This window comes from Seriola lalandi, unplaced genomic scaffold, assembly GCF_002814215.2.
Source record: "Seriola lalandi dorsalis isolate HSWRI2012SDOR001 ecotype SW California unplaced genomic scaffold, Sedor1 jcf7180002054580, whole genome shotgun sequence".
Taxonomy (NCBI): domain Eukaryota; kingdom Metazoa; phylum Chordata; class Actinopteri; order Carangiformes; family Carangidae; genus Seriola; species Seriola lalandi.
The window spans coordinates 687,738-701,628 of NW_019525133.1; the positions used below are offsets into that span (position 1 = coordinate 687,738).

Genomic DNA, 13,891 nt, shown 5'->3' on the forward strand with positions numbered 1-13,891 from the left:
CACAAATCTCCTCATCAGTAATGATGGAAGACAGTAATAATACCAAGGGTAGTGCTGTCCACCTGTTGCAGTGGTTGCATGTGTGTCTCCTTTTCAAAGATCACTGACTGTGAGGAGCATTAGGGATTAATCTGGCAGGCTTAGAGGGTGACTTGAGACTTTGTCACGGCAAGTCTGTCTGGATGCTTTCATATCACCACACGAGAGACATAAATGCTAAATGAGTCTCTATCTTAATGCAACTGGTACACGACTTAATAGCCACAAATTTCAGTCACACATCTGATGTAAGTACGTAGACTCTAAGTAAATGACTCTATTCAGAACATACAGCAAAAACATACAAAATTAATTGTGCACTCGTTATGATGTATTTAAAATCAAGTAATACACATGTAACATATACATAAACCCTTAATATTTAAGGGTAAATTAAAGGAGCAAACACATGACATGACTGGTAACTGACAGTGGAAGGATATGGCGCCAACACTCCTGGCCAACAAAAGAATGGGCAAACGGATAGACAACGCCTGGGGGGCAAGGGAAAACCAGTGCTGGGAAGATGGCCAGCACAATGAATAGTGAATGGAGGATGTTCACCATGTAATGCCAATGTTGGGAAGAACATAGGGCTGTTTCCTTTCACTCATTGTTAGATTCATTCAATTCCAATCAGCCATGTGAGAAGTGTACATGTGTTGGTGGTGCACCTACGCGTTACATCCATCTGCCTGGTGCTGGAAGATTATGAAATGAAAAGTTGCATCAAATAATATTAATATTCCTAACTACTAATTAACATTTAAGAAACGTCTGCTGTGTTGTTGCTCGACAGCAGATCAAGCAGTTACACCCATATGAGTGGATCCCTTGACAAACTGGCACAAAGATACAAAGGCAGATACTGGAGCAATAATCCACTCAACTTTTGAAGGGTAGGGGGAGGGGAATTGTGTTACAATGTGGGTCTCCTCTTCTGGAGAAAAAAAAAAAAAAAAAAAAAAAACCTGTACCACACTGCCCCACATTCCCATGCACAGACACACGTGTCCACAATCAAACAGACATACTCACCACTCTCCACAGAAGTGTCTGGCAATGCCACAATCCTAATCTGCTTCATAAACACACAGGCGTACACACACAAAAACACACAGCTACACACACACAAAATCAGGTCAGCGTGTGCAAGCAGGGAAACCAAAGCCTCTTTGCCTCAGGGAGGGGGTGGTAACTTTTGTGTGTCTATGTGTGTTCAATGGGTAGCAATTAGATTAGAGGTTTTCGCTACTGTCAATGGCCCCAGAACCTCTCAAGTTTCATTCATATCCAGAGTGACACATTGCTATGACATATCAGCAAATTCACACACTGCTGTGGCAAATGTTAAATCATCTGGGTCATCTCACTCATCACCCAGACACTGGAGGATTTCTGTCTGCACAGCTATGTTATTATTTTTATTTATTATTATTATTAAAAATACGAGAAATTAATTTATCTTTCATTTAACAGATGCTCATAAAGTTACTAATTACTATGATTATAAAAGAGAACTTAAAGAATAATTACTATGATTATAAAAGAGAAGTTGAAGAATCCAAATAACCTATTGATAGACAAAAGAAATGTCATTGGATCTCAAAATATTCATTAACATTTCTATCTGAAAATGACTTTCTCTAGATTCACCTCAATTGTCCCTACAGCAAAACATGGTGCCTTGGTAAACTGGTTGAGAACTACTATTCCACCTCAAACAGTGCATTTATATTTTCTAATGTAAAATAAGTAGCCTAATAATATTGCATCATCACAGGTCAGGTCTAAGCTGGGTATTGCCTGCCTGTATCTATTTTTTTAATATTGGTGCCCACTCAATAGCCACGTTTTGGTACCAACGCCAGAAACAAGAGGACAAGAGTACAAACAAATTTGCCTACAAACATGTGCTTTAATTTAACAAAATAAGCTAAAAATGCCATGTGCATCAGGGTATTATTAACATAACCATCATACATGCACTTTGCTTAAATGAAAAATTTCTCACAAAATGATTGTTTGAATCAGTAAATATCTTGTCAAAGAATTAGAAAACAAGAAAAAGAATCTGACAGTCTTTGCCAAATTTTAGTAAATGAAAGGTTCTGTTGCTCAGTGCTACAAATACAATATGGCCAGCCCTATTCCCAATACTAATACAAAGACACAGGTCAGCTGAAGAGGATCAAAAATAAACAAGATCCTCACTGAACTGACACATATTCAGAGGTAGGGCAGTAAACCGTTCAGGCCATCTGTCAAATGCTCATATCTGAAGGCCTGCCCCTCCCCCCACAGTATAATACTGTAAATAAATATCCCAGAGCTTCACTCACTGCCAGTACAAGGCCTGCAATAAACCATATGTAGACCAAGGCCAACAGTGTCTTTTCTGTGGCTCTCCACTGTATAGTAAACAACATATGAAACAATGATAGTGTGAAGGGATGAAAAATGTAATGAAAAGAGTTCAGTCCAACTAAAGTCGGGGTTATAATCATACTTCTATATATAATGAAAATCTAATGTTACAGAAAAGGAAATGTACACTGCCATGACAGGATAAACCCTCTGACAAGCCTTAGTGCTGTTGGGCTCATTTTAACCTGGTATGACATGGAGGTCTGAGGAGAGACTGTAAATAATTAAATTTAACTTTAGTTTCCTGGCCTGAAATCTTTATTGCTCTGAGAATGGGTCAACAGCAAAAAAAATAGTTTTTTCTCAATGTCCCAGAACCTCACTATTCTCTAGATTTTGTCTCATGCGGATCAGATTAACAGCCAAGATTTACATCTGTTATAATCCACTGTGTGTGTACGGTTTCTCCATGGATTCATTCTCAATCAAGAGAGACTAAAAACCACACAAGGAAAGAGAAACAACAAGCATGGAAGGGAATGAGAAGGATAAAAAGAGAGAAAGGGAAACAGACGCAGAGACAGACAGTTATTGCTAAATAGAATTAGAATGGGAGAGACAGACAAGACTCCCAGCAGACTTTTCCCACAGAGAGATCTTCTGCTAGACCTGCAACTCAGCATCTCAGCAGCAATCCCTGAGTGTGAAATGAGCAGGAAAGTGAGATGACATCTTCTCTTTCACTCTGTAGTACAGAAAAATGGGAGCTTCCTGTATGACTTCCAGGGAGGCTATTTGCCCTTTCTTCATTTCCGACTCAGAGGACAGCCAGACAGACAGCACCTGGCAGAGATGCGGGAAGGCTGAAAAATTGGATCTGCAAGAGTAAGGTCATTCATTACTCTTCTGGCAAAGTTTTCACTTTTGGACCGCACATGTACACACACTACAGAGATGCATTCTTCAGGAGTAACAGGATGGATGCAGATAGGATGCGACAGCCTGAGGGCTATGATCTATTGGGTCATTGGAGCTACGCATGAATGGAAGCGCTCTACTACACACAGCAAATCCCCCATCCTGCTGTTCCTCCCTACAGCCAGCCTGTCCCCATCTCCCAGTGCTCATAGCTCCCTATCATTACAGAGCAACAGCACTATTTCTCAACATAGCAGCATGGCTGGCTATATCCATCTCTCCTCTTTTATCTTTCCTTCAATTCTGAAAGATTAAGGACGGTTTTTTTTATTTGACTTTATTCAGACTGTGGAAAGCCCAGAGAAGGATATGGCCAAAGAGGATATGAACTTCCTGGGATTCATACACATACACAGTGTCAGTATTGTTAGCACTATTTGAAGTAACTTTATTTAAAGCAACTATAAGATGAATGGGCTGAAAGCAACAAATAGAACCCAGTTTTATTTGGGACTGTGTCATTTTTCAAACATAAACTTCATCATGCCATTACAAGACTCTGAAAGTTGCTACAACCATAAAAAAATCTGCAGTGGTTTTAACTATTTTGTCTTTACAGTGGTAGATTCGCTGTGGTTTAACCATTTCCTGTGTAGAGGAACAGCTTCCTAAACACGACAGCAGTCTATCATGCATGTTTGTAACTGCAGAGGTTAAAAAAAAACAAAGACAAAGTTGCTTCAGTCAGACTCAAAAAGCAAAGCACTTTTTCTTTTGAATTTATTATGTCTGAGCAATTAAATCCATGTGGATTGTGGTTAACGTACATAAAGAGCAGAACTGAGGAAGAGAAGATACGTTGGGGAAAACAAGGAGGGAGGAACAAGAGGGTTGAAAAAAGAAAAGATGAAATCTCTCTTCTGGCACTTGTTTGTTCTTGGCATGATTTGGAAAACAGCTGCAATGTAGAACTCCTCTGTACCTCCCTCTTTCTTTTGAAATCTTTCTGCCTTCTTGGTAAATCTGTTTTTCATTATGCAGAACCAATTAATTACATGGATCAATAGTTAAATAACCCATATGAAGAGTCTAATATGTCATCCAAGTGGCTCTTCTCTAAGACACCAAGACATTTGTTGTAAAGAGCAATGGATCAGACCAAACACACACAACCACATAACCACTATCTCAGAGCAGTTTCACTCTTGTCAGTGAAGAGTCTAAACAAATCCAAGGGCTTGTGTTAACCAACCACCAGACAGATCCATTTTTAAAAAACAGGCCTAATGCTTTTTATCTGATTTGGGAATGGATGAAGGCACAATAAGTATAATCTTAGGATCAAATGCAGAGATGACTATCTCACTCCCTAATGAACCAAACTGCAGACTCATTTACATATATTGACGGAGTCCTATGTCTCAGTGGAGTAATAACTAGGCCAGTCATCTGGACAGGGAGGTAGTGGCCCATAGCTCTCTCCCTGAAGAGATTAACAGAGTGCCATTAGAGGAGGCTAATAGAATGAGACAGGGATGAAAGCAACACTGATGCTGGGCTAATGTGTATTGAGTGAAAGCAATACTAGGCTGAGCTACACTGATGCTAAGTGATGCTAATCCAATGAGACAGTACAGAGGGTTTGGTAATGCTGTATACTAACTGTGGTAGATCAAATGACAGATAGCAACATTGGAAAGAGTGAGTAGATACAGTGTAAGTGGAGAAAGTTAAGGTTTGGCAACCTGCTATATAAAGTACTATGTATACAGTGCAGTGTCTTTGCTTGTATAAAAAGTACATTAGAAAGTATTACCTTAACTCAGTGACTAAAGTTGACTTGTCCAGTCATTTCCATCCCAGAGTCAATTACTAAGATAAGAGCTACACCAAGTTGCCAAGCCACTCTTTACTTTGCTTCCTCCATCAGCTAAACTGAAAGTACGGTAGCGGGCAATAGAACAGGAAGACGCTCTTCAGAGGTCGATCTGCCTGCTGCCTGGCTCTCTCTCTCCTTGCATGTGTGCCAGTGTGTATGTGAAATGTGACGCTTGTGTGGTGTGTGCCGATGGGCGTGTGGTTGAAGAGAACAGAGCTTTCATGGGTGCAGTTAATATTTGATAGGGCATCTTTCAGGAGCCCCACCCATTGCGCTGCAAGAGAAGCAGGGAGGACAGGAGAGGAAAAATTATGCTTTTAGGAAAGTAAACCAACAGAAGAAAGGAAGAAACATTACAAAGACTCATTTCCAGTACAAAATAGATTATCTACAGCAAGAAAAGTCTGATCATTTGGTACAATAGTACACAGCCTAAAGACTAAAGCCACGTAATCCTTCCGACACAAGAAAATGTATCTACAAGCTTAAGTAGCAATTTTCAGTGTGCATGGTACTGGCCTAATGTCATGAGATTACCAGAGGGGATAATAAAGGAAAACAGATCCTTCCTAGCACTCAGCTGCACATGAAAAGTGACTCCAGTAAAGAGGAATTTGTCGTGGTTATCGTAAATATTCAGTGTGAATTCAATTTCCCCTTCTCATTTCATGCTTGACATCATACTGGTTCCACTCAGTCAACCGTTTTCTGCTAAGTGCCGGCAGTAAAACCATACAAGCATTGCCAGTTCCTCAATATTTCCCGTTTATAAGAGCCTGCGGTATCACATACCTTTATAAATCACAGCATGCAACCAACATTACATTAGCAACAGGATTAAATGCTAAAACACAGGCTTTCAAAAGACCCATTCATCTTTTATATTTTTTTATGTATCGCTTCTATCATGTAGCTACTTCAATTAAAATTGGCTGTTCTACATCTACGTCACTATATTACGTAGAAAATGAAGTCTGAACAAAAAATTAGTCATGCTACCAACTGGTCACAACACAAAAAAAGTCTTCCTCATCTGCCTTGACTCATCCATAAGAATAATTCTGCTGCACTCTTTCCGAGGTGTGATGCTGAGCAATAGACGTCTTGGTAGGACTGAAATAAATCAAATCATCTTCACTGTTATAGTAGCCCAGATGTCCACACTCCCATCATCATAATCACATTTCTCCTAACACCTAGCTGCATCTACAGTTTTTAAGTGTATGTGTGCATGTGTACAGCATGCTTAGACAGACATGTCACTGTCTGCTCCCTCTGATGTGAACCTTCATTTGAACCACACTCTGAGAGGACTACAGTGCATTTGACAGCCCCTTTTAAATCGTATTACTTGTTAACTAGCTTAGCCATATAGTAAGTAACATTACACAAAATAAGAGGATCAACCTTTTTTAATAAAAAAAAAAAAAAAAAAAATCCATTATTTGCGTTTTAAAATATAAAAGCATACTCTGGCTTCACTTGAAGACAATTACAACAACCAAAGGTCATAAAGACTTTTTTATGTCATCTAGCTCGCTTCCAATCACCAAGATTTGTCTGCTCCAAAAATCAACAATTCTTCCTCTTTATCACTTTAAATCTATTAATTTTCCTTTCTTTTAATATTTTGTTCAGACAAAATTACCAATGTGAAGATATCACCTTGAAAAGTGCAAAATGAAAACAATAATTAAAGAAATAACAAGTTTTATCAACAATTTTTTCTATTATCATGAATACAGCCTTGGTTTCAACTCAAAATATCCTAAGGCCAACCTTGTCAACAAGGAGTGTATGCACATGCAACATGACTGTGAAGAACTCCACCCTGTCACTGGCCAAGTGGATGTGTGACGTCACTTTACTGAACAACCTCATCTGCAGCACAGAATTCATTGAAAATAATAGAATTATTGCTTCATGAGAACACAAACACTAAATGAATGAAAGCATGACAATATTTTTATGAAGCGTAATATCACATCAAACATAGGTTTCATGTTTTTCAAGTACAGGCACGTATATGAATATGCTATGCACACAACCACACAAACATTTATACAGTAACCAGGACTCAGAGTTCATGGCCACTTCAGCTGACTTCACCCAAGTGAGACCACTACAATGATATCATTTTCTCTGCTGTATCAAAAGCTTCTCCTCACACGGACAAGTGAGTTCATTTGAAACATCTCCAGCTAACTCTGACTCATTCCTTATCGCCACATGTTACAGTGCAAAACACAGGCCCTGTCTTTAGAGGTGAGCCATGTGGCTTTAAGTGAATGAACCTGACATGAAATGAACCCTGAATATGAAACAGTGTAAATAGTAAGTTTTTAATCATGTTCCTGTCGGATTTATCCTTTGTGAATGGACAATACACTGCTATTAGGTCAACTTCCTCTGTGCCCAACTTCACTCTTTTCCTGTGCCTCCTTCCTCTCCACTCACTCTACCAGGCTGTCTCTCTTAACAAACGCTTCCCCCAATCTCCACTGTTTCCTTAGGCAGGACATTTTTGTACAGTAGCTAGAAAACAGTCTGACATGAGGCCAGAGAGAACAAGGCATCCTTACATCAAATCAGGCCACAGTTGGTGGTTAACGTCCATGCCTTTGTGTCCAGTTTTTCCACACAGTGTAGTGCTATTAGGTCAACTGATGAAACTGGAATGGAACCTATCCAAGAGTGGCTGGGACAATGGCATAGCCTTTCTTTTAACGTTAGAAGCCCTCTGAGATAAACTGACTCAATATTCACTGGTGGTGGCTATGGCTACATATACCCCTGCTGTTTAAATTGCTTTGAAAAGAGAAGGCCAAAATAACACAACGAAATCCATTATATGGTGATGCAAGATGATGCTGCAGTCCAGCCTGCCATGCAAACACAGTATTTGAATATCAACTACCATGTCTGTGCAGGTGACATTTGGGACAGTATTTGTTTTTGCAACGACATTTGGGTGTCAAATGTCACTAGTCTCACCTCATCCATCAGATCCAGAGCTTCAACATTACAAGTGTATCACAAAGATATATCGCATATAAAATAATACTATAAGTTAAAGTATTTCTGGGGCCAAATGAAAGTTTAGCAGCAGCAATGACATGCCACTGGCTGACCCACTCAACACCATAAAAGACGTCTGCCAAGTGAAACTCGTGCAGTAACATGAGTACGATCACACTCGGAAACCTTTTATAACCAGAGCTTTGCACTGGAAACAAGCCATCATGCCTGAGAAAAACACCTATTTTGAACAGAAGCATGCAAACCGAAGCAGGTCACACAGAATGACTTAGCAGTGTTTGTGCATATAGGTTGAAAGCAAACTCTGACCCTCAAAACACACAACACAGTCTCCAGCACATTCTTTGTCTAAATGTCTGATCCCAAAGACAAACACTGAAAATGGAAAAGTGGTCTCAGACTTTTGGACCCAACTGTACATCATCTCTGTTTGCAAAGACCAAATGTGTTGTTGTTTTTAGCTAGTCTGACTATGACAGACAGGATCTGTTATCAATGTGTGTGTGTGAGAGAGAAAGAGCAAGAAAGCGGGGCAAGGGGCTGAGCGCATCTATGCACTGTGCACAGCTCTCTACAATGAAAGGTTTTAGACACTTAATATAGTAAAATACTTTTGGTTCATAATGAAACTGTGGCGGGACAAGACTGTGGCAGAGGAAGCCAGCTGAGTAGACAGTCCTTCGATGTGGCATTGAGGACACATTTGCGTTTACATTCCTGTAAGAACGTGGCCATATGCAGCCCAGACTACCTCCGTAAGTGGTCTAAGTGATCGGATAATGACTCCTCAATTTCCCTTGGATGCATTCACACCTGAACTTAGAGCTGTCCACTTTTGATCGGATCACCTGAGACGCATGTTACTGCCGGGTCTAAACAGGGCCAAGGATTCTATAATATCACATGACTCAAAGCCTCGGAGGATTATTGAAGAAGACTTAAAGGTTTTAATGAGAGTGACCCTGCAACCTGGGGGGTGGTTCAAGCTTAATGCAGTTACATTACCTGAAACTAAAGAAACACGTACTCTATATCTGTCACATAAATAGAGCCACATTGACAGGTGACATGCTGGCAGGTACAGACACCTGACGAGACATACTCCTCCTATAGCTATAGCATGCATTTCAAACATCATATAAAGTACTGTCAATAGCAAATCATTACAGCAATGACATGGAATGAACTTGTGACATATCTGTGTAATGTGAATGATCCTTTTCTCTCATTCACTTCTCCTCACGCACACCCACTCAGGTATTTTCACTTATGGCTAATGGGGCCTCTACTCAGGTACCTATGCAGCCGAGGATGTCACTCAAACACAGCCTGTGATCACACCCTACACCCACATACTTACTACAGTGTATGTGAGTGTAGCATGTAAGCGTTTGATCATACACATTATTCTTCAACTGAGCAGATGACTGCCATACATCAAGATATATTGTAGAATGGCAAATTGCACAGTCAACAGGAGACAATTTACACTAAAGACATATCACATTTTGACATGTCACTGTAAGAAAAGCAAAGGTATAAATAATAAAGGTAATGATGGAGGAATTCCATTTAGCTGCTTCACTGTCAGGGTCCTGGTAATGTGCATACTGACTTGCTGTCTCACTGTCATGGCCAGAACTGAGCTATCTAGACTTTCCTGCTACTGAAAGCCAAAATGTCTTTGTTGAAACAGAGTTCTGACATTTTCAGAAACTGCTCATTGTATCCTGACAATAAATGCCATTATCAAACCAATGATGCCACACAGCTGCTGCTACCACCCCGCATTGTCTTTATAATGACACCTGTGTAAATACTATGTGGAGCAAAAGAACAGAGGTATTTTTACATAGACAAAAACACTCCCATGCATTCAATTTATTCCATGTTGTATTATTGCTTTCTGAAAGGACAGAATAGAAATCCTCAGCTGTATACAACCCACAGCCTGATATCATCAAAGAGTTATGTTTCTCACCCAAATGCACTATAAACAATCACCTTGACAAGGATACCACAGTCATCTCACAGACACAAGAAAGTAAAATAAAGTAAAATATGAATAGGTAACATGCAAAGAGTACTGCAATATATTAGAGCAATCTTGTTTTTTTTAATTCCAAGAGCATTTTCTGATTTCTGAAGGGCATTTTTGCCCCAAGTGCCTGTCAATTTCTGAACCTGTGTCAGTGTATCTGAGATCCTGTGTCTACACTCCTCACACACAACATGCTGAGCTATTAAAAGATTTTAAACATCTGTGGTCTTACCGAGGGAACGACGGAACTGATAAGCGTGGCTAAGTATAGCTCTAATGATAGGCCTCATACGGAGAGAGAAGAGGGCAGAGAGGATCAGAGAAAAGTCAAAGTCAAATCAAGTGCCTAGGCTCTGAGCACAACACCACAACCCCACACACTTGAAAACATGCACAAAACTATAACTACAGTGTATTATATTGAATGACCTAATCTCTGGGCATTTTAGATCCATCAGTTGTTAAGGTCAGAAAAAATACAGGAAAGAACGGGAATCAGTGAGAGATTCGCCATGTCTGTTTTATTCCAATAATGAAATCTGAAAAACGACAGTAAATAAAACACCTACAGTGGAAAGGATGACTGCAAACTGCTCATGTCTGACAGTCTGAAGAGCTATACATCACTCATCCAAGAAGAGCTGAATCGAGAGCAAGTTCCATTCATAAATGAATAAGCCTCTTCAATGTGAGGTGAAATGTTTTCAAGTATCTACAACCAAGTCCAGATGCCCTTGATTCAGCTCCTCTTGGATCACCATGACCTGCATGACTGAGAATCTTCACAGACATTATACATCACTCGCCTTGCTCTACACTGAGTCCCTCAGTCTGTGATTTCTAGCATTGTCATACGAATGACTCAACACTTCTTTGTGCTGTAAGTAGTCCCTTTTACACATATACAAGCGCACTTTAACATCTTATCTGACCTCAAGGCTGCCCTTCATGGGCACTATTGGAATGACTACTATGCACAGGGTAACGTGTATAACATGTATCTTCACACATAGCTAGATTACCAAGAGCACCGACGGTGACAGTTAGGGCACACACAGTCTGGAAAAACCACATACTGAACTGCAGTTTGGGGGGTCTTTAGCAGGCAGGTGCACAGTGGAGACATTCAGCTGTTGTTGAGGGAAATCAGATAGTAAACACACCCTCAGCCAAGGTGGTGTTCCAGGACCCCTGCCAACAGGTGTGTGAGAAACACACACATAGATTTGCATTTGTGTGTGTGTGTAAATGCAACCCCACCCAAACACTGGGAGAACAGGGGAGTGTCCATCTCACTTACACTAAGGGCAATCAGTCATGCCTTATCCTAATGTGTACTGGCGCGTTGATGCCATGGCGCTTTGCACTGTCTGGGCTGTAATGGATCATAGCCTAAAATGGTACACACATGCGCACACATGCAGTTATGAGACTTGACTGACAGCAACTTCAGTTGTGGTATAAAAATATAAATATGTGAGGCAGCACTGCATGGTATATAAACCCTGGTTAAATTTGAACTCCCTGTCTGCTGGATCTAACTTTATGACTGGAGTGGAGCACGAAGGCGTGAGTCATCCCTTTAATCCAGATATGCATTAGGAACACACATCTCAGTGGTGTATCTCAAACAAGGTTGAGTTCCCTTCAAGTATAAATTATTGAGCCATACGGAGACACTGTGTGACATGATGAGAGGCTTGTCAAGCTGCAATACTCCAAGATTATCCAATTTGTCTACATTATGAGATCAATGTGCACAACTTCTGTTATATAATTGGGTACTTTGTATAGGCTTATTACATAAAGGCCTGGCCATTATCATTCATGGTACAGCAAGTCTTTCAGGGCAGGTTGACTGTAGGGGGTGATGTTGTGATGTTGGAAAACATGGCTTCTTCTGTTTCAGTGGGCAAAACAGAGGAAGACCACTGACAACCTCATCATTGAGGCCTGATTTTCTTCATTATGGAGTATCATGTTTAAAAAAATAAATAAATAAAAAAAATAAAAATAAAAAAAAGGTTTGTGGGGCTACCATGTTTTGTTTTGTAGCCACACATAACCAGTCAGAAAGAGTTTTAATAAAGGCAATACTGCTAACACAGTTGAAGTGTTTTCATACCAATTCACAATTATAACAGAGCTTATGTAACCTGGTGTGCGCATAATATAACAACACTTACCTGAATCACGCCGTTAAAAGCATATCTGTAGCCTCAACGATGGGTCAGCAAAGAGTCCACATGTTTGTTGTCTTCGCATGTTGTAAAGTAGAGGTAACGTTAATCAGTCTTTCACTTTCACTTCAACACACTCTTTAAACATTGAGATGTATTGATGAAGTTCTAGCTAGCCCATAGCCAGTAGTCAATACACAAGTTCAGTGAAAAGCTCTAGGCTCGATGTAAAATATCAAGTCTGTCCCGCACCAACAAAATAAACTACGACGAGTCCAGGACAATTACGACGAGTTGACTGAAAAGAAACATGTAAATGTTAGGGAAGTTTTCGCTTTTCCATAAAGTATTTCCAGTTTGGCGAAGAAAAAAAAAATATTCCTAAGCTACTGAATCACTGAGCCGTTAGTTAAACTGTCAACACCGACCAACTGATGATACCGAGCATTGTCGACTGAAAAAGACGGTCCGAGCGAACGTAAACAAAATCCGGAAACGTAAAAGAGGCAAAATCATCATACAAAACAAAACGTAGTGTTGTAAAGACACTGTCCATAACAGAGAGCCACACGGTAGCCTTCAGACTGACTTCCCACAGCGGTCTATCATTCCGACAGCCTCCTCTCGCCTCCAGCTGGGCGGAGCTTGGAGTTGTCACCTGGGTCTCAAAGGGTGACATCGCATGCTAACCTCCAAGTGCTCGTTTGCCTACATCTGTTTACTGTCATTGGCTGTCTGAATAGTTTGTATCATTTCATGTAGTCCATATTTTTGTTGTTAACTACATACTTCCTGCTAGCCGTTCATGTGACGTCAGAGTATAATGAGCCATAGAGGCTCGTGCAGAGATGTGGCTGCAAGGCACTATATGGATATGAGGGGTAAGGGTTATTATCATTAAGCCTTCTTAATTTAGTATTAGCAACTCTCTGATCAGGCACAATTTATAAATGGGTTTATTGCTGTAATCAATGCATGTACTGAATGGTCCTATACCCACAGGCTAGGGCCCCTGATCTTCACCTGCAAAATATCCAAGAAAGAGATGAAACGCCCGAAATGAGTCACAAATCAACCACAAACAGGTACCAAACAATCACAAACAGATGTAAAATGACGACAGACACACTAAACAACTACAACGACACGCAAATCATTCAAAACCGCCACAACGAGATGTAAAACACCTACAAAGAGATATAAAACGTCTTCAAGCATCACAAATTTGGCACAAAGAGACCAAAACATCCACATAGCTACTTTACTTTACATTACTTTATTACTCTTTTCAGCCTAACTGACTGAGCTCCTACAGTTGCTATGTAGGAGGGGTTGAGGGGTAAGTGACTTTTATATGTCTGACCCCAGGGGCCAATTTTGTCACAATCCACCCATGAATTATGTCTTTATTTATGGTTAGTAAATAAT

At 40.2% G+C, this 13,891-nt stretch overlaps 1 protein-coding gene across 3 annotated transcripts in view; it reads right to left on the reverse strand.

The window, feature by feature from the left end:
• Positions 1 to 13,046, reverse strand: part of ccser2a (coiled-coil serine-rich protein 2a) — a 53,448-nt gene extending 40,402 nt beyond the window's left edge. For 2 of the 3 annotated variants that reach the window (XM_023418116.2, XM_023418117.2), the window contains exon 1: positions 12,470 to 13,046. The gene's annotated coding sequence lies outside the window, so the exon portion shown is untranslated. Of the gene's footprint in view, positions 1 to 5,140; positions 5,275 to 12,469 lie in introns of those variants that run through there. The other variant, XM_087177083.1, reaches the window with a different exon arrangement.
• Positions 13,047 to 13,891: the final 845 nt, after the last annotated feature.